This window comes from Arachis ipaensis, chromosome B03, assembly GCF_000816755.2.
Source record: "Arachis ipaensis cultivar K30076 chromosome B03, Araip1.1, whole genome shotgun sequence".
Taxonomy (NCBI): domain Eukaryota; kingdom Viridiplantae; phylum Streptophyta; class Magnoliopsida; order Fabales; family Fabaceae; genus Arachis; species Arachis ipaensis.
The window spans coordinates 38,174,126-38,194,301 of record NC_029787.2 but is presented as its reverse complement, the minus strand read 5'-3'; the positions used below and the strand labels follow the sequence as shown (position 1 = coordinate 38,194,301).

The 20,176-nt window shown below is 36.5% G+C and overlaps 1 long non-coding RNA gene across 1 annotated transcript; it reads left to right on the top strand.

The window, feature by feature from the left end:
- LOC110270126 lies at nucleotides 4,163-17,076 on the top strand. Its single transcript, XR_002359260.1, has 3 exons — nucleotides 4,163-4,174; nucleotides 15,920-15,923; nucleotides 16,620-17,076. It is a non-coding gene; the product is annotated as an uncharacterized LOC110270126 (long non-coding RNA).

The window sequence follows — 20,176 nt, the reverse complement described above, 5'->3', positions numbered from 1 at the left end:
TTATTCGACAGTAAATAGCCATTTTGTAAGTGTCAAAATTAACTTTTGACAAAACAGACTTTAATATTTATTTTGATAAAATAACTTTTAAAAAATATATTTTATTTGATAAAGTGATTTAAACATTTAGTCAATAATTTATTTATCCAGACAACGATTAAATTTTTTATATAAATTATTAATTTATCTTTCTCTCATCATTATTATCTCTTTACAAAATTTGAATCATTGGTGTGCTGCTAGTCAGAGAGTTCCTTTTAGGGGTGAGCACGACCCGGTCCGGCCCGAGATCCGGACCGGATCCAATAAAATTTGAGTCATGAAGACCTGGACCCGAAGAGATCCGGGGTTGACCCGACAGAAAAAAAATGAAACCTTGAAACTTGGTGAAACTGGGACCGGGCCATGGCTCGGGTCACCCAATAACTCAATTATGCGCTCATAGTCTCATACAATTTGAATCAGGGGGAAAAGGGGCTAGGGCACATTAACGCATCTGAGAAATTCAACCTCACTCCCTCAGCCATTCAACCTCACTCGCCCAGTCCTCAGTCCTCAGTCCCCACTCCCAACTCCCCACTCCCCAGTTCGACAGTCTCCACTCCGCCACTTCCCACGGCCGACGCCGACCAGTGACCCCTGACCTCATCTTCTCTCCCCACGGCCCACTCTCAGTCTCCTAGCAAGCAGCCACGGACGACGTACTCCTAGCAGTAGCAAGCACGCATCACGCAGTCCCCTGCTACTCCATCCTCGTCTTCCCAGCAAGCACGCACCAGGCAGTCTCACCCTACTACCCAGTCTTGAGTCTCTGGAGAAGCCGTTCGTTCGATGGACGACGGTGCTGCCCTACTTCTCGTGACGTGTCGCATCTGTGCTTGGCCCGGTCGTCTTCTTCCCTGCTCATCTGCTAGTCCTTCTCCTTCTGCTCCGCTCTCTTCTTCGGTCTTCTTCTCAAGTAAACAATTAATTTTGTTATTTAATTAATATTCTGATTAGGGATTAGGAATTTTGATAATTTGATTATAAAAATTTGTGAATTTAGGGATGTGGTTGTTGATTCTGATTATTAGAATTATGATTAAGGTTGTGGGTGTTGATTCTTTATTATTGTGAACTTTGATTATTGTGAATTTAGAGATGTTAAATTGTTGATGTGTTTGGTGTTTACTGATTTTTTTGCTAATTTATTTAGTTGATTATTATTTTGTTTAGTGACCAGTGTAATGTTTAGTTGATTATTATTTTGTTCTTCATGCATTATTATAAGGTTTCTATCTTTATGATTGAGGAGAATACAAGAACGAAAATTGAAGCTCAAAATCCTGTTGCTTCTGCTGAAAATCCTGCTGCTTCTGCTGAAAATCCTGCTACTTCTGCTATTGATGCCGCCACATTGGCAGTATTTTACTGAACTTCCGTTGGCTGAGACAAAGGGACAGCACCAGGCCAAATGTGATCATTGTCAGAAAAAATACGGTTGTCATCTTACTAAACATGGAACAAATTCTCTAAATAAGCACTTAAAGGGTGCTCATAAGTGGATATTTACTAAAGCGGAAAAGAAGGGGACACTTCATGGCTATATACCCAAAATTGAGGAAGAAGAGGATCTATGCAAAGCCTTTAAGGGTTATAACTTGGAAGATTGTAAGAAGTCTGTTAAAATATTTTCATAAAATTGCATGTTACATCAAACAAATATTTTCATGAAATTGCATCTGTTGCTTCTCAATTAACATCTTGGAGCCAAAATCACTGAATTGTTAGGAAGCATGGCATGTTCTATGAAACATAAATATGATAACTATTGGGGACCGGTTGACAAATTTAATCAATTGTTACTTGTTGCTGTTGTATTGGATCCTCGGTACAAACTAGATTATCTCTGTTGGTGTTTGGAGGATGTTTATGACAAGGAAGTGTCTACTAGCATGACTGGTTTTGTTAAACTCACATTAGACACGTTGCATAAGTTTTATGAAAAAGAGGTTGCCGATGATAAAGGGAGGGATGATGGTGGAGATTCATCTAGAGATATTTTTTATGACAATATTAAAGTCTCAGCTGGTGCCAAGGGCATTTCTGAAAATAGAGTGAATATGTGGAAAAAACAAAAAAGAGGGAAGGCTAATGCAGATAGCAAGTCAGATGTGGAGAGATACTTGGCCGAGGATACTGTGGAAGATGAGAATTTTGATATATTGGCTTGGTGGAAAGTGAATGCTTCAAAATACAGAATTCTTTCTCTCATAGCCCGTGACATCTTAGGTATTCCAGTTTCAACTGTTGCTTCTGAATCATGCTTTAGCACTGGTGGACGTGTGGTTGATGTCTTCCGTAGCTCTTTGTCACCATTAATGGCTGAAGCTTTGATATGCACTCAAAGTTGGTTGTGCTTTTTTAAACAAAGAGATGGAGATCAAGAGTTTGATTTATTTGATAGTAGTCAGAAGATTGTTGAAGGTACATTTATGATATTTTTATTATTTGTGACTTATTTATTTCAAGTAATAATCTTTTATATGAAAAATGAGTAACTTTATATGTTTTGTAGGTTTCATTAATGCATCCACATCACAAGGAACAAGTTGACAACATTAATGGCTATTGATGGATGATGGTTATTCATGTGGAATTATTGTTTTGTAAACTTTAATATTTTGATTTGTTTAGTTATTATAAGATTAAGCTAATGTTTTATATTTAGAATGCATAAGACTTTAAGACTAATGCATAATATTGTGTTGTTTGTATTGATTTAAATATTTAGTGCTATTAGACAATATTAGTATTGATTGTGGTTATGTTTTAATTTTAGAAAAGGTAAGGTAATGTGAATGGCCCGGTTTTGGCCCGGTTTTCACCCGGTATAGTCGTGGCCCAAAAGGGTATAGGTTTCATCGGGTCTAGGGTCGGGTTCGGGTCTCATAAATGGGCCCGGTGCATATTTCGGGTCGGGTGTGGGTCACGTCAAACCTGGTTTCACCCGGCCATGCACACCCCTAGTTCCCTTTATTCGCGCCACCATCATAAATAGGGATGTTCATAAAAAAAACTAAAATGTGGTTAACTGGTTAAAAAATCATAACCACATTTTGGTTAACCAGTTTAATAAAACAATTTTAAAAACTATATCCATATTTTTTAGAATTGATTATCTCTCTCATTTTTCTCTTTCTCCTCCTCCTCTTTGTCTCTCTCCTTCTCTCTCTTCCCCTCTTCCCTCTCTCTCTCTCCTTCCCCTCTTTCACAACCTCCTCTCTCTCTCTATTTCTCTCTCTTTCTCTCTCTTCTTTTTTCCCGTCTTTCTCTCCCCTCTCTCTTTCTCTCTCTCCCTTCCTTCCCCTCTCTCTTATCTTTCTCTCTCTCGCTCCCTCTTCTCCCCCTTCTCTCTCTCTCCCTTTTCCCTCTTTCGCTCTTCCTCTCTCTCCCCTATCTCTCTCTTTTCTCTTTATCTCTTTCTCTCTCTCGCTCCTCTTTCTTTCCTTTCCTTCTTTATTTCTCTCCCCTCCCCTCTTTCTCCTCCTCTTTCTTCTTTTTCCTTCTCCTCTTTCTTTTCCTACTCTCTCTTTTCTCTTTTTCTCTCCACCTCTTCTCACTCTCTATCTCTCTCCTCTCTCTTTTCTCCTCTTCTCTCCAAAGCGAGAGAGAGGAAGAAGAGAGAGAAGAGAGAGAGAGAGGAGGAGGATATAGAGAAGGAGAGAGAGGGAAAAGGGAGAAATGAAGAGAGAAAAGAAGGGGTGGAGAGAGAGAAAAAGAGAGAGAAAGAGTGAGGGCAAGGAGAGAGAGAGAAAGAAAGAGGAAAGAGAGAGAGAGAGAGAGAGAGAGGAAGACGAAAAGAGGGGAAGGAGAGAAAGAGGAGAAGGGGGAGAGAGAGAGAGAGAGAGAGAGAGAGAGAGAAGGAAGAGAGGAGAGGAGGGAGAGAGAAAAGGAGAGAAATGGAGAGAAGAAGATAAGAAAAAGTTACTCGTATCATTTAGAAAGAAAATTATTTACATTAGAAAAAATTATTTATAGAAAATGCTGAAAAGAGATAAGAAAGAAAAAGGAACGAAGCAATGGAAGGGATTTCATTATTTACAAATGTTACTCATATCATTTAGAAACAAAAAAAATAATTTTTAGACTAAAAAAATTCAATTTAAAGAAAAAGGTTAAAAATTTGGGTTTTGTCTGTAAAAAAATTAATTTTTGTGTAAAAACTGATTTTAAAGTATAAAAACTAATTTTTTGGTATAAAATTGATTTTTATTTTAATAACTGGTTAAAAACCGATTTCAAATTTTACTAACCGGTTAATGACCAGTTTTATCATGTACAACCAATTTGGTTAATTAACCATGACTATATTTTTGGTTAACCAAAAAATTGGTTTGGATTTTGAATTAACCAAACCATGAACACCCCTAATCGCAAACATCACCTTTGAATCAGTAAACTACCTCAACGACCCAAATTTCAACTTTGTTTAGCAGTTAATTAGCACCCGACGCATGCCCCAATGAGGAAATGGAGCACCCTTGCATGCTCCAAATAACGGTGTTTGGGTGCGGTGGGTTCACGTTGCATGATGCCATCCATCATGTGCTTGATGACGGTATAGGCGGGAGCTTGTTCTTCAACCTGGTGGCCGAATTGGCTCGCGGGTTGACTCAAATACTGGTTGAACAAGTTTGGAATCGTGAGGTGTTGTTGAGAGCAAGGAACCCTCCCCGGGTGGAGTCAGCGTTGGTCGGAAAGTTTGTGAATTTGGAAAAAGGGTTTTGCCGAACCAAACAGATGCCTGTGATGTTGTGAGGGAGCGCTTCCACATTCAGGACGAGTCCCTGGAAGCATTGAGAGATCATTGTTTGAACAATCCAATCTCAAACTCACAATTTTTGAGGTTCTTTCTGCTTACATTTAGAGGTCCAAGTAAGTAGTACTCTTCAATTTGTCAATTTTTAACATTAATTACAATTATAGTATACTCAGTTAACATACAAAGAGTGGTAAAACCAGCACTGTCAGATGAATATTGGGGTAACGTACTAACATTTGTGTTCTAATGTATGTTGAGGTGACTGTGAAGGATTTAATAGAGAGACCCATTTGAAAAATAGTGGAGCTAATCAAGAACTTCCTTATAGGGTGGGAGTAATAGCAGCGATGATGATGGAGTGAGTGAGTTTGGATAGTGAACATGGATAGTAACAGAGAAATGAGATGGAGAAAAAGAATGGGGTGGAATGGGAGTGACGATAGTGATGATAATGATAGGGGTAGCTTAGTAATGTCATTAAAATTTAATTGTTGACTGAATGAATACATTATTGACCAAATATTTAGGTCACTTTGTCAAATAGAATATATTTTTTGGGAGTCATTTTGTCAAAAATAAATGCTGAGCCGTTTTGTCAAAAATAGAATCTTTCGGGTGTCAAAATGGCTATTTACTCTTTATTCGATGAATGCTAAAGTACCATTAGAATTTATTATTTTTGACTATCAGATAGCCATTAATGTTTAAAGTATGAGATAAAATATATTGTTGAATTACTAGGCTATAGAAAATGAATTGATAACTAAGTGATGGCCAAAAATAATAAATTTTGATGATTTTTTAGTATTTTTTATTTAGTCATTATTTAATTAATACAAATATTAAATTGTCTTTATTAAATAAATTTTACTAATTTATATATATAAATTCTAAAAAATATAAATACAAACTGTATTGAATAATGTATGCAAACTCTAATAAATATATGTGTAAATTATATACTTTTTGTATATAAAACTTTTGTAAATATGAGTATAAATTATTACTAGTCAAATATTAGCCAAAAATAATAATATTTGTTGATCACGTAGCATTATTCAAGAGATAAATTGATTTGACTAACTAGAGAATAGAATTGCAACTTCCTCTGATAGAAAATGTTATTAACTTTTATTTTTTGGTATAGAAAAATGTTATTAACTTATTATTACATTTTTATACTAGTCCAACTCACCAAATGAAGATGTTGAAGAGATTTGGATGGGAGTCGAAACTAGAAAGGAGTATTGTGAAAAGAAAACACTAGGTGTATATCAAAATTAGTCATCAAAATCAGTCATCAATATAGAATACATATTGAAATACAAAATATACATTAAAACTGTTTGTACCCTAGCCCAAAATTTAAAGGCAGGCCCAGAAAACAGACAAAGCCCAAAGTCATAAACTCTACATATTCGACCTTCCCGGACCGACCTCCTAGCAATAGGAGTGTTCAAATCTAAACCAATCCAAATTAAATCGCTCATCCAATCCAATCCAAACTGAAAACCAATTAAAACCACACTAATTTGGATTTGATTGGATTCTATTTTTTACAAACCGCATGGATCGCATCGAATTTCAGATCTACTTCTCAAAACCGATCAAATCCAATCCAAACTACACTTATGTGGCTGATCTGAATGCTCTGGCTGAAAAGGGGATTGATTTTAAAGAAAACTTTGTTTATTTGGACTAGGAAAAATTTTTTAAAATCAGAAAATCAGTCTGCCCTGATCTAGTTAGAAAGTTTTATGCCAACATGTACTACCATGAAGGAAGCATTCAATCATATGTTAAAGGCCGAAAAATATAATTGAACAAAGAATCCCTTAGTGATGTCTTTGATTATTACGATGTTGGCGTGAATGCATACATCTCAGGTAAATGAGATCATGATCTGGGTATATCATATGAGGAGGTGTTGGCTAACATATGTGAGAATATATCTCTCATAGATGGTATGACTCCTAACCATAGAGTCCCAGGTCTTGTCAAAATCCAACTTTACCTCCTCAGCACTCACATTTTCATGTCCCAAAGTAGTTCATATCAACGAGTCACCTTCTGTGATACCTTGATTCTCTATGCAATACTCAACAAAACAGAAATCTCTTTTGCATATTTGATGATGTTCCATATACATGATTGCATCAAAAGTGATAAAAAAATATATCTCTTCCATATGATATGTTTCTAACTTACATTTTTTAGCATTTCGTTGTTGATCTGAACAATGAGCACCAAGAAAATATAATTTCTTTACTTAAGACGGTGGTGCAGTAAAGCAATCAAAAGGAAAAGACACAAAGGTAGCAAAGGATCCGATTTTGAAAGAAGAAGAAGAGGATGAAAGTATTCCTTCTCCATCTGCTACAAGGATATCATCCTCTCACAAGTACTTAATGAATGGCATTGTCAATGATATCTTATAAGAATTTGTGAATCTCACAAAACAAATGATCAACTCAAGCGAACAAGATAGAAAACTAGCAATTCAAAATGAGAACTCCTTTCAGAAGTCTCAAAGCTGAGTTGAGGTGCTACTCAAATACATAGATTTTTTGGAAGACAATCAAGCAATATCCGAGCAAGAAGAAGATCTTCTTGGAATCGAGAATGAGGGATCTGATGTCTAGCTTCTGTTTGATGTTGTTGCTCTTTAAAAAATTTGTTTTCTGATGTTATAATGTTTAGTCTTTAAATTTATTGTTTGCATACTGTTTACTTGACTTTGGATTACTGTAATAGTCATAGGTACTTAACATTGACACTAACACAACTGCCTGTTTTTGCACTTTTGGTTTACATATTAAACTACTTTTTGTGCAAATTTACCCTCTTTGATAATAAAAGGGGGAGTAAGTATTTGTGAAAATGAATTGAAATTGTTGTGATGCTTGAGGCAGGCTGTAGTTTCTGTTTTGAAATTATTATTTACAGTTTTGATTGGGAATATTGATTGCTCTTATTGTGAATATTGATTATACTTGCTTATTAATCATAGCTCAGTTTGGTATCTGGTTTTTTAAGTAGCTCTGATTAATGTTTGTTTTAAGGCTGTTTGATAATGCTTTTCGAATAGATAAATAGCCTTGTAAATATTGGCTAGTGATCAAACAGGTTCACTAATATATAAAACTGTTTGCAATTTTTGGATGTTTGGCATGGTTTCTATGTGAATTTTTGTTTATATCAGGTTAAGAAATGCAAACATTCAGGGAGAATCTAGTGATTAAAAGAAAAGAGTGTTTCAAATCAAAGGAAACATTAAAGGGAAGTTCCTAAAACTCTTTTTATTTCTTTTTCAATTCATTTCATAATGTTTGTCATTAAGGGGGAGATTGTCGAGTTTGAAGAACTAACAACCTATTAAAAATGATGACTAAACATTATTATTAGATTAAAAGTTAATTATATGTGTGATAAGTTTGTTTAGTGTGCAAAAAATTAATTTAATCACACTGGACCAAAGAGTAAGAAAACAGGCCCAACAAACTAATGAAATCCAATATTAGTTCAGTTTAAACACACATACACTTAAGCTCAAGGAAAGAATTGTTGATTACAACAACAAATTCCTATCTGAAACAAAGAAATACTTCAGGCCTCATATTGATGAAGTAAGCCTATATCCATAAACAAGCCCAATTGATGGTCCAAGTCCAATCATTCACTTGGTTGCTAACTAAGAGAATGAGTTCCATTTGCATCTGAACCAAAACACCACACCGCCGAAACCAAACTCTCTCTTCTCTTTCTTCTCTCTTTTCCATCACCTACGTGATTTCTCAGAAGAAAAAGCAAGAAAAAAGAGAAGTTTTGAGTTAGGGCAAAATCAAAGAACAAAAGGTGAGTTACCTATTTCAATCAAAAAAGAAAGAAGTCAAAGAAACTAGGGTTAAAGGCAAAGATCACATTCGAATGGCAAATCACAAAAAGCATTTCCACATTTATGCTTCATTGAAGCTCGGTGAAGAAATCTTCTCATTGCATACACAGAAGTTGAAAGTTGAAGATGATGAATCTCTGCTATGAATCAACGTTCAAGAATCAAACTTGGAGGCAAAGTAAGTGATGAGCGGATATTTTATACACTTTTTGGCATCATTTTCATGTAGTTTTTAGTATGTTTTATTTAGTTTTTATAGGTTTTAGTGTTAAATTCACATTTTTGGATTCTACTATGAGTTTGTGTATTTTTGTATAATTTCAGGTATTTTCTGGCTGAAATTGAAGAGTTGGAGCAGATGATGATTCAGAGACAGAGAAAGCACTGCAGATGTTGTCCGGATCTAACCTACCTGCACTCGAAAGAGCTTTTCTGGAGCTATAGAATTCCAAATGGAGCCCTCTCAAAGGCTATAGAAAGCTGACTTCCAGTGCTTTCCATCAATATATAATAGTTCATACTTTGCTTCAGATTAGAAGGCCCAAAACTGGCATCCAACGCCAGCTTCCTGCCCCTTCCTGGCGTCCAGCACCCAAAAGCAGAGATCAGCGTCCAAACACCCTATGAGGACCCCCTAAATGGCGTTTCACGCCCAAGAGACTCATAACACGTGGATCTCATGAAATCTCAGCCCAAACACTCACCAAGTAAATCCCAGAAGTGGATTTTAGCATTAAATAGACTGGTTTACCCTTACTAGTCATTTGTTTAGTATTTAAGGGATTAGATTCATGTTATACGCAGACTTTTACTTCAATTTTACCATTATACATGTTTTACATTGCATTTTATTTCAGTATGAGTTTCTAAACCTCCTACGTTGAGGGGAGGAGCCCTACTGAGTCCTATGAATTAATAAAAGTACTACTGTTTCTTCTCCGATCCGTGTTTGATCTGTTTCTAAGATGTATATCCGATCTTTATCATGATGAATAGGATGATTGAAAAATTAGCTCTGTTCATCACACTAAGACGAACGTGCCTGACAAACACCCGTGTCTACTTGGGTTCGTGTGAATACGTGACTCGAAAGCACGAGCCAACAGCTATGTTTATGCATCTCTCAGACGGTTAATCCACGACTTTGTTGGGGACTTATCGAGACACCAGTTCAGCCGATTTTCGAGAGATTAAGGTCTCCGTGATATAAGCTAGAATCCAAAGAAGCAGCGTTCTCTGATCCGGAAGATTTGACCTTGTCTGTGACGCTTTGAGTAGGATCGCCAGGAGAATGACTTGCTAGCGCTTCACCCTTCGTCAGACTGGATGACCACAGCCAATGGCGTTCAATTTGTAGCAGAGGAGATCAACGACCACAGCCCATGGCATTGATCACATACAGCCTGCCATAGAAGAGATCACTCACAAGCAGAGAAGATAGTACTACAAGAATTAATTCAGAAAGACTAAGCAACTCCAACCCTTAACTATTCTCTTTTCGTAGTTTATACGACTTCTGAGTTCTAATTACCCTGTTATTTATTCCCTTTATTTTTATGCAATTAAAAATAACATACCAACATCTCTTACTCTTTCATCTGCCTCACTAAGACCTGCAGGACAACCATAGATTGCTTCAGACAACAATCCTCGTGGGATCGATCCTGACTCGCTCAGGTATTACTTGGACGACCCAGTGCACTTGCTGGTACAACAGTATGAAAGTGTGGGATTTGTGCTACCAAGTTTTTGGCGCCGTTGTCGGGAATTGTTGAGTTTGGACAAACTGATGGATTATCTTACTCCCTAGATCAGGTAATTTATTTTATTTTTATTTTAATTGAGTCTTATTTTTGTTTTCTTCTTCTTCAAATTTTTTAAAAAATTAAATAACTTTTCAAAAATAATTTTTATTTTACTTTGTTCAATTTTTGTTCTTTGTTTGAGTCTTGTGTTCTTGTTGAGTCTTTTTTTTTATTTTTCCTTCTCTATTTTTTTCGAAAATTTCAAAAAGGTTTTTCAAAAATATTTTTATTTTCGTTGTTCAATTGGTTAGAGCGTTGTGCTTATGTTCTTGGTAATTGTTGTTCCTTTGAGTCTTTCTTTCTAAAAATTTTCAAAAATAATTTTTCTTTGATTAAATCTTATGTGAAGTTTTTATGTTTGGTGTTTTCTTGTTATTTTCCTTTTGATTTTCGAAAATTTATTCTTGGTTTTCTAAAAATTTTAAGTTTGGTGTTTTTTTATGTTCTTGTGTTCTTTGAGTCTTTGAATTTTGTTATTTGTGTTCTTGTTAATCTTCAAAAGTGTTCTTGAGTCTTGTATGTGTTTTGATCTTAAAATTTTTAAGTTTGGTGTCCCCTTGTGTTTCTCTCCAAAATTTTCGAAAAATAGGGGTGCTAAATCTAAAAATTTTAAGTTTTGTGTCTTTTATGTGTTTTTCTCTTTCATCAATAAATTCAAAAAAAAAAATTTCTTTTCTAACTTAAAATTAACATAATTTTCGATTTTTTTTAATAAAATTCAGATTTTGATTTTAAATTTTTATCTTATCATATCTTAGTTGTCAAGTTTTTAAAAATCAAATTTTTTAAAAAATAAAAATCATATCTTTTTCAAAAAAATTCTTATCTTTTTCAAAATCTTATCATATCTTTTTCAAAATTTAAAAATCTTATCTTATCTTTTTCTAATTTCAAACTTTAAAATTCAAATCTCTTCTTATTTTAAAATCAAACTTTTTCTTAATTAATATCTTATCTTCTCTCTCTTCTTTTACAAAACCTCCTAACTAACTTTTCTATTCTTAATTTTCGAAAATACTTCTCCTATTTCTCTCTCTTCTTTTTTTTCAAAACCTCCTAACTAACTCTTCTCTTCCTTAATTTTCAAAAATAATATCTCTTCCTCTCTCTCATCTTTTTCAAAACTACCTAACTAACTCTTCTCTCTCTCAATTTTTGAAAACTATTTCTTCTTCTCTCTCCCCTATTTTCGAAAATTTAATATTTAAAATTCAAATTTTTTTAAATTAATTTAACTAATTTTCAAAAATTAATTAAATAAATAAAATAAAAACAAAAATGTTTTAACTCTTATTTACTTTTTCTATTTATACTGCTCTTCTTCTCACATCTATATCATTCGAACTCTACCCGTTCTCTATTCTTCCTTCTCATCTTTCATCCTCTCTTATTTACTTCTATCCCCTGTTTTCAAAGTGTTCTTTTTCTACTTCTTCAACTTCTCTTTTCTTTCTTCTTCTTCTTTCTTCACATCTGACTCTAAGCAGGAGCTTCTTGTCTATTGGCATATAAAGTCTTCTTATTTTCTTTTCTTTTCTTTTCTTTTCTTCTTGTTTATGATCAGGAAAACAGGGATAAAGAACCCCTCTTGAATCCTGATTCTGAACCTGAGAAGACTCTAAGGAGGCGTTTACAATAAGCTAAAGCACAACACTCCGAAAGAGATGTTTCAGAAAGTTTTGAACAAGAACAAGGAGACATGGCTGAACCTCAAGAGGAGCCAAGAAAGGTCCTTGGTGACTTCACCATGCCTACCTCTGACTTTTATGGCAGAAGCATTGCTGTACCTGCCATTGGAGCTAACAATTTTGAGCTTAAGCCTCAGTTAGTCTCTCTTTTGCAGCAGAACTGTAAATTCTATGGACTTTCACTGGAAGATCCACATAAGTTTTTAGCTGAGTTCTTACAGAGCTGTGATACTATAAAGACTAATGGAGTTAATCCTGAAGTATACAAGCTTATGCTCTTTTCCTTTGCAGTAAGAGACAAAGCTAAACTATGGTTGGAAGCCCAACCTAGAGAGAGTCTTGACTCTTGAGAAAAGCTAGTTAATGCTTTTCTAGCTAAGTTCTTTTCTCCTCAAAAGATGAGCAAGATTAGAGTGAAAGTTCAAACCTTCAGACAAAGAGAAGGTAAATCCCTCTATGAAGCTTGGGAAAGATAAAAGCAACTGATCAGGAGATGTCCTCCTGACATGCTCTCAGAGTGGTCAATCATAGGCGTGGTCTATGATGGTTTGTCTGAGATGTCCAAGATTTCATTGGACATCTCTGCAGGTGGATCCCTCCACTTGAAGAAAACGCTTGCAGAAGCTAGAGAACTCATTGAGATGGTTGCTAACAACCAATTCATGTATACTTCTGAAAGGAATCCTGTAAACCATGGAACCTCTCAAAAGAAAGGAGTTCATGAAGTTGAGACTCTGAATGCTATCCTGGCTCAGAATAAGATCCTGACCCAACAGGTCAACATGATCTCTCAACATCTGACTAGGCTGCAAGCTGCAGCTGGCAGTAATCAGGAAGCTTCTTCTGAAGAAGAAGCTTATGATCTTGATCAACCCACCATGGAGGAGGTGAATTACATGGGAGAGCCCTATGGAAACACTTATAACCCTTCATGGAGGAATCATCCTAACCTCTCATGCAAGGATCAACAGAAACCTCAGCAAGGTTTCAATAACAACCAAGGTGGTAGGAACCAAAATTGGTTCAACAACAGACCACCATTCCCATCTTCTCAAGGAAATATGAAAACCTCTAATCAGAGCCTTTTTGACTTAGTCATTATGGTTTCCAGCCTCACTAAGACCACCCATAGTTTCATTAATGAAACAAGATCCTCCATTAGAAACTTGGAGGTACAGGTTGATCAACTGAGCAAGAGGATCCCTGAGACTCCTCCAGACACTCTTCCCAGTAATACTAAGGTTAATCCCAGAGAAGAGTGTAAAGCCATAACCATGGAGGTAGACGCCGAATTAGAGGAGAATGGGAATGCGTTGAACGTCAGAGAAGAAGCCTTCACTGGGCGTTTAACGCCTATCCTGGCAGAAAAACTGGCGTTGAACGCCAGCTAAGGAGCACTGGCTGGGCACTCAACGCCAAAACAGGTAGTTTTCTGGCGCTGAACGCCAGTGAGGAACCCCTCACTGGGTGTTCAACGCACAACCATGCAGCCATTCTGGCGCTAAACACTAGTGAGGAACCCCTCACTGGGCATTCAATGCCCACCAGCCCAGGGAAGCTGGCGTTGAACGCCAGCAAGGACATCCCTGCTGGGCGTTCAACTCCCAGAATGCTAGAGGGACTGGCGTTTAATGCCAGTCAGGGTGGACAGCAAGGGCATTCAATGCCCAATAAGCTCACAGAGCTGGCGTTGAACGCCAGCCCAAGCACACCCTTTGAGTGCCTGAATCCCACTCAAGAACCCTCTAACCCAGAACCAAAGAAAACCATAAAGACAATTGAGGTTCCTTTGAATGTACTTCTGCAGTGCATAAGTTCTGATGACTAATCATCCTCATATGAGGATGAAGACTCTAGGGAAGAGCAAGTTGCTCATTTCCTAGGAGCTCTAATGAAGCTAAATACCAAGATATTTGGTACAAAGCCTCTGGAGGAAGAACCTCCACTGCTCACCAAAGAACTCCATGCTTTGGTTCAGTAAGAGCTACCTCAGAAGCTTCCAGACCCTGGACGCTTTCTGATTCCTTGCACCATAGGCACAATGGCCTTTGATAAGACTCTGTATGACCTAGGTTCAAGCATCAATCTCATACCACTCTCTGTAATGGAGAAGTTGGGAATCCTTGAGGTACAAGCTGCACACATCTCATTAGAGATGACAGACAAGACTATGAAGAAGCCATATGGCTTAGTGGAGGATGTATTGGTTAAAGTTGAAAACCACTACATAGGAGAGGATGAGGATGACTGTATCATACTTGGCAGACCTTTCCTAGCCACAGCTAATGCCATCATTGATGTGGCTAAGGGAGAACTAACCCTAAAGTTAGGGGAGAATCACATCTTATTTAAGATGCCTCATCCTAATTCTCCCTCTAAAAGAGAGATAACTATGTAACACTTAGTGTGCTAACCCTCTCTCTGTGTGCAGAGCTCTACAGAGCCCCCAGACATCAATTCTAAGTTTGGTGTTGGGCAGCCCTCAACAAGCTCTAAGCATAAAAGTACTAAGAAGAAAGTACCTAAAGGCTGGAAGGACAAGAAAGTTCCTACAGAAGGCCTCTCACCTGGCATGAGAGTTGTCTTCACTAAGAAGCCAGTCCTAACACATAGTGAGTCGTGTCCTATTTCTAGAGCATGTAGAGCTCATTCATGAGAGGACAGGAAGAAGATTCACTGCAAGGGGCGAAAATCTGAGCCCATACTCACCTCCGTAAGGAGCTAAAGGTTAATCTAGTGGCGTTAAAAGAGCACTTGTTGGGAGGCAACCCAACGTTACTCAACTATGTTTATTTTCTTTCATTTTGTTTTTCTTTCAGTTATTAGAGTCATGATCATATGCATCAGTCAAAAGACAGAATTCCCAAAAGTGAAAACAGAACACTCTGGAAAGAATGTCAAAGTTGAACGCCAGCCAGAGTATCCCTGCTGGGCGTTCAACGCCCCAAGAGGGGAACATTGCTGGCGTTGAATGCCAGCCAGGGAGCAGCCCCTGGGCGTTCAAACACTAATGCAGAAGCAAGGAATTGAATTCCCTAGTCTCTTAGGACTAGTAGGTCCCACGGAAGCTCCACTACCCCACATTTTTCTTCCCCATTGATCATATTTGCTCGAGGATGAGCAAAACTCTTAAGTTTGGTATTGCAAAAGCTTTGCTTTGTGACTTCTACCACTCTTAAGTATAGAAGAAGAGGATGGAGCAAACTAGAGAGCATGCACATGAGCCTGTGCAGCCGCCTCAACAAAGACAAAGGAGCGACATTGAAGAGATCAAGCACTACATTGGATCCTCAAGGAGGAGCACTAGCCACCATCATTCAGGTGGATTCATTCTCTTTTACTCCTTTTCCTATTATTTTTCTATTTTCTGTATGTTTTATTATCTGTCCTCTTGTTCTTATTGCATGATCATTTGCATTGATGTCTTAAAAGTTGTAAAATGTTCCATATATCTCTCACCTTGCTTAAAATAAAAATTTTTTTTGAAAAGAACTGAGAGATGCATGATTTTCAAGTTTAAAATAAGAGTAGTTTAATTATGTTGATGTGGTGTCATTTGCTTTTGTTTTCTGAATATATGATTAAACGGTGCATATTTGAAGTTGTGACTTTAGAATGTTGGCTCTTGAAAGAATAAGAAAAAGGAGGGCAGATTGAAAAAGCCAGTAACCCTTTAAACTAAAAGACAAGGGTAAAAGGGCCCAAGGCTTTGAGCATTAGTGGTTAGGAGGGTCCAAAGGAATAAAATCCTGGCCTAAGCGGCTCAAACAAAGCTGTCCCTAACCATGTGCTTGTGGCGTGAAAGTGTCAAGTGAAAAGCTTAAGACTGAGCAGTTAAAGTCGTGGTCCAAAGTAAAAAGAGTGTGCTTAAAAATTCTGGACACCTCTATCTGGGGACTTTAGCAAAGCTGAGTCACAATCTGAAAAGGTTCACCCAGTTAAAGTGTCTATGTCATTATTGTATCCAATGGTAATACTGAAAAACAAAGTGCTTAGGGTCACGGCCAAGACTCTGAAAGCTGTATTCAAGAATAAAAAAGAGCTTAACTAGGAGAGTCAATAATATCTTCTGGATTCTAAGTTCCTAAAGATTCCAACCATTCTAAATTTCAATGGATAGTGAGATGCCAAAACTATTCAAAAGCAAAAAGCTACTAAGTCCCACTCATCTATTTGTAACTAAGCTTCATTGGAAACTTAGAAATTTATTGTATCTTAATTTTCTTTTCTATTATATTGTGTTTTTAGTTGCTTGGGGACAAGCAACAGTTTAAGTTTGGTGTTGTGATGAGCGGATATTTTATACGCTTTTTGACATCATTTTCATGTAATTTTTAGTATGTTTTATTTAGTTTTTATAGGTTTTAGTGTTAAATTTACATTTTTGGATTCTACTATGATTTTGTGTGTTTTTGTATAATTTCAAGTATTTTCTGGCTGAAATTAAGGAGCTGGAGCAGAAGTCTGATTCAGAGACAGAGAAAGCAGTACAGATGCTGTCTGGATCTAACCTACCTGCACTCGGAAGAGCTTTCCTGGAGCTATAGAAGTCCAAATGGAGCCCTCTCAAAGGCTATAGAAAGCTGACTTCCAGATCTTTCCAGCAATATGTTATAGTCCATACTTTGCTTCAGATTTGAAGGCCCAAAACTGGCGTCTAACACCAGCTTCCTGCCCCCTTCCTGGCGTCCAGCGCCCAAAAGCAGAGACCAGCGTCCAAACGCCCAATGAGGACCCTTTAGTTGGTGTTCCACACCCAAGAGACCTTATAGCACGTGGATCTCATCAAAGCTCAGCCCAAACACTCACCAAGTGGGCCCCAAAAATGGATTTTAGCACTAAATAGACTGTTTTACCCTTACTAGTCATTTGTTTAGTATTTAAGGGATTAGATTCATGTTATACGCAAACTTTTACTTCACTTTTACCATTATACACATTTTACATTGTATTTTATTTTAGTATGAGTTTCTAAACCTCCTAGGTTGAGGAGAGGAGCCCTGCTGAGTCCTATGAATTAATAAAAGTACTACTGCTTCTTCTCCGATCCGTGTTTGATCTGTTTCTAAGATGTATATCCGATCTTCATCGTGGTGAATAGGATGATCGAACAATCAGCTCTGTTCATCACACTAAGATGAACATGCCTGACAAACACCCGCATTTACTTGGATTCGTGTGAATACGTGACTGGAAAGCACGAGTCAACAGCTATGTTTATGCATCTCTCAGACGGTTAATCCACGACTTCGTTAGGGACTTATCGAGACACCAGTTCAGCTAATTTTTGGGAAGATTAAGGTCTCAGTGCTATAAGCTAGAATCCAAAGAAGCAGCGTTCTCTGATCCGGAGGATTCGACCTTGTCTGTGACGCTTTGAGTAGGATCGCCAGGAGAATGACTTGCTAGCGCTTCACCCTTCGTCAGACTGGATGACCACGGCCAATGGCGTTCAATTTGTAGCAGAGGAGATCAACGACCATGGTCCATGGCATTGATCACATACAACCTGCCATAGAAGAGATCACTCACAAGCAGAGAAGATAGTACTACCAGAATTAATTCAGAAAGAATAAGCAACTCCAACCTTAACTATTCTCTTTTCATAGTTTACACGACTTCTGAGTTCTAATTATCCTGTTATTTATTCCCTTTATTTTTATGCAATTAAAAATAACATACCAACATCTCTTACTCTTTCATTTGCCTCACTAAGACCTGCAAGACAACCATAGATTGCTTCAGACCACAATCCTCGTGGGATCGACCCTGACTCGCTCAGGTATTACTTGGATGACCCAATGTACTTACTGGTACAACAGTACGAAAGTGTGGAGATTCGTCCTACAAGTAAGAATGAAGGGTTCATATTCAACAAGCAATTTGAAAAAGGATGAAAGAGAAGATAGAAAGTTTGGATGCATGTATAATTCAGTCATTGCCTCTACTCTATCTCTCATCTGTGGCACCGCTGCTGCTACTGATTTTTTTGGGAGAAGAAGTTCAACGTGCTGGAGAAAAGTTTCAAGCTTTGGAAGCTTTACTCCTCTATTAAAGGGGTGAATGGCCAAGGATTGAGGCAAGGAGTGAAAGTACAATGTATGGATTCCCATAGCTTACAGAGTTATTACCATTCTTCTCCTTCATGGTTCTCATTGAATATCTTATTTTCTCAGTTTAATATTTCTTTGTTTTCAATGGTAAATGGCATTACAGTGAGGTATGTAAGAAAAAACCATTGAGTAAAAAAAGACAAGAGAGTTAGACTTGGAGAAAAATCAATGTTTATCCCAGAAATGCTTTATAAATTTTTTTGTTTTGTTATCATGATCCTGAGGGAATTCTCTTACAAGTTGGGTGAGCACTTTACTATTGAAAGTTAGGGTGAGTTTCTAGTCAATTCTGGTTTGGATTAGAAACTAGATTTGTCACACATAGGATTTGGTAGAATCCTAGAAAAAATTGGTAAATATAATCTTGTTCAAAGATAGTGAAATTCCGTCATAATTGTAATGGAGATTGGATGTAGGCTACATTACACTGAGTAGTTGAACCAGGATATATAACTATGTCATTTTTTCTCTACTCTGTTTTTGGTTTTTCTATTCAGGAGACAAAACTAAATAATTTCCTACTTATTCTATCCAACTAGACTTCATAGTTATATACCTTGCATGTATTTCAATTTTGACTCCTTTTTCGATAAAAGACAAAATAAAATAATCTTTTATTTTTCACTTGAGACAACACTATAAAATTCAGAAGTTTCATCCAATTTTAAATTTACTCCAGTAAAATAAAACGAAGCCAAGATTTAACACCTTTTTTAATTATTGATATCCATCAATATTTTATCCCAAATTATAAAATAAGCACTATATATATTAAGTAAAGATAGAGTATAATGTTTGCAAACGCCAATGTCAATCTTATATACGCAAACGTGATATAAGCTAATAATTAAGTAGCTTAACCATACAAAGCCAAAAAGAAGGTATATTTCTTTGAATAATACACAAAAAGTTTGTTATTACTTTCAAGAAAGAAAAGCTTCATTGACAACTACTTATTTTTTCTTAGAGAGATTTATTAGTCCTAGTGTTAGTATGAATTGGAAGAGCCTAAAAATTGTTCTATTGGTTGCAGCTGTCATTGTCTCTGCAGAGATACCACTTGGCCCTTTTAATCTTACTATTATTTGTTTTGGACACTTAGCGAGTTGTTGGAGAGATCTACCATGCACATATTGTCCTTGAACAAGTATATTTTGAAATTTCAAATTAGTAAGAGTAACTTATTTAGCATACAATGTTATGGATAAAATATAGAACCCCCAAAACAATTCCACTTATAGTATTTACATGCCTCCCAAAATTAGGTACCATATTGGAGGTAGTATTATGTTGTACAGCAGCAGGTCTTGTTGCATCAGGCTGAATTACCACATATATGAAACAATTATATTATGATAATAATAGTGTCCCTGATGATTCATAATATAAGTTAAATAAGTTCTTTAAAATTTTTATTATAAATCAGATAGGTTCCTTAACCGTCGTTATTTATGAGTATTTAAAAATTAAAATTAAAGACAAATTTGTTCACTTAAAACGATATTGTTTATTGTTGTTGTATTTTTTTAGTAGTGATGCGTATCACTTTACCTGACACATCAGAGAAAAATAATAGTTTTTACCGGCTAAACCTAACTAGTATGGAGATGGATCTGACATATTTCTATGGATCTTGGAGACCAAAGACCTAATTAATTTTTTTGAGAAGTAAATTCATCCAATGACAAATTTTTTTGTTGGAAATCTATTTGAGATATTACTCAAAATAAAATTAAAAATGAATTCGTCTATGGAGGTGGGTGATGGCAGGAGGACTCTTTTCTGGGAAGATGTCTGGTTACAAGGCGGTTCTCTCAAGATGAGGTTTCCGAGACTTTTCTCTATTTCAAATCAGCAAGGATCTGTTGTAG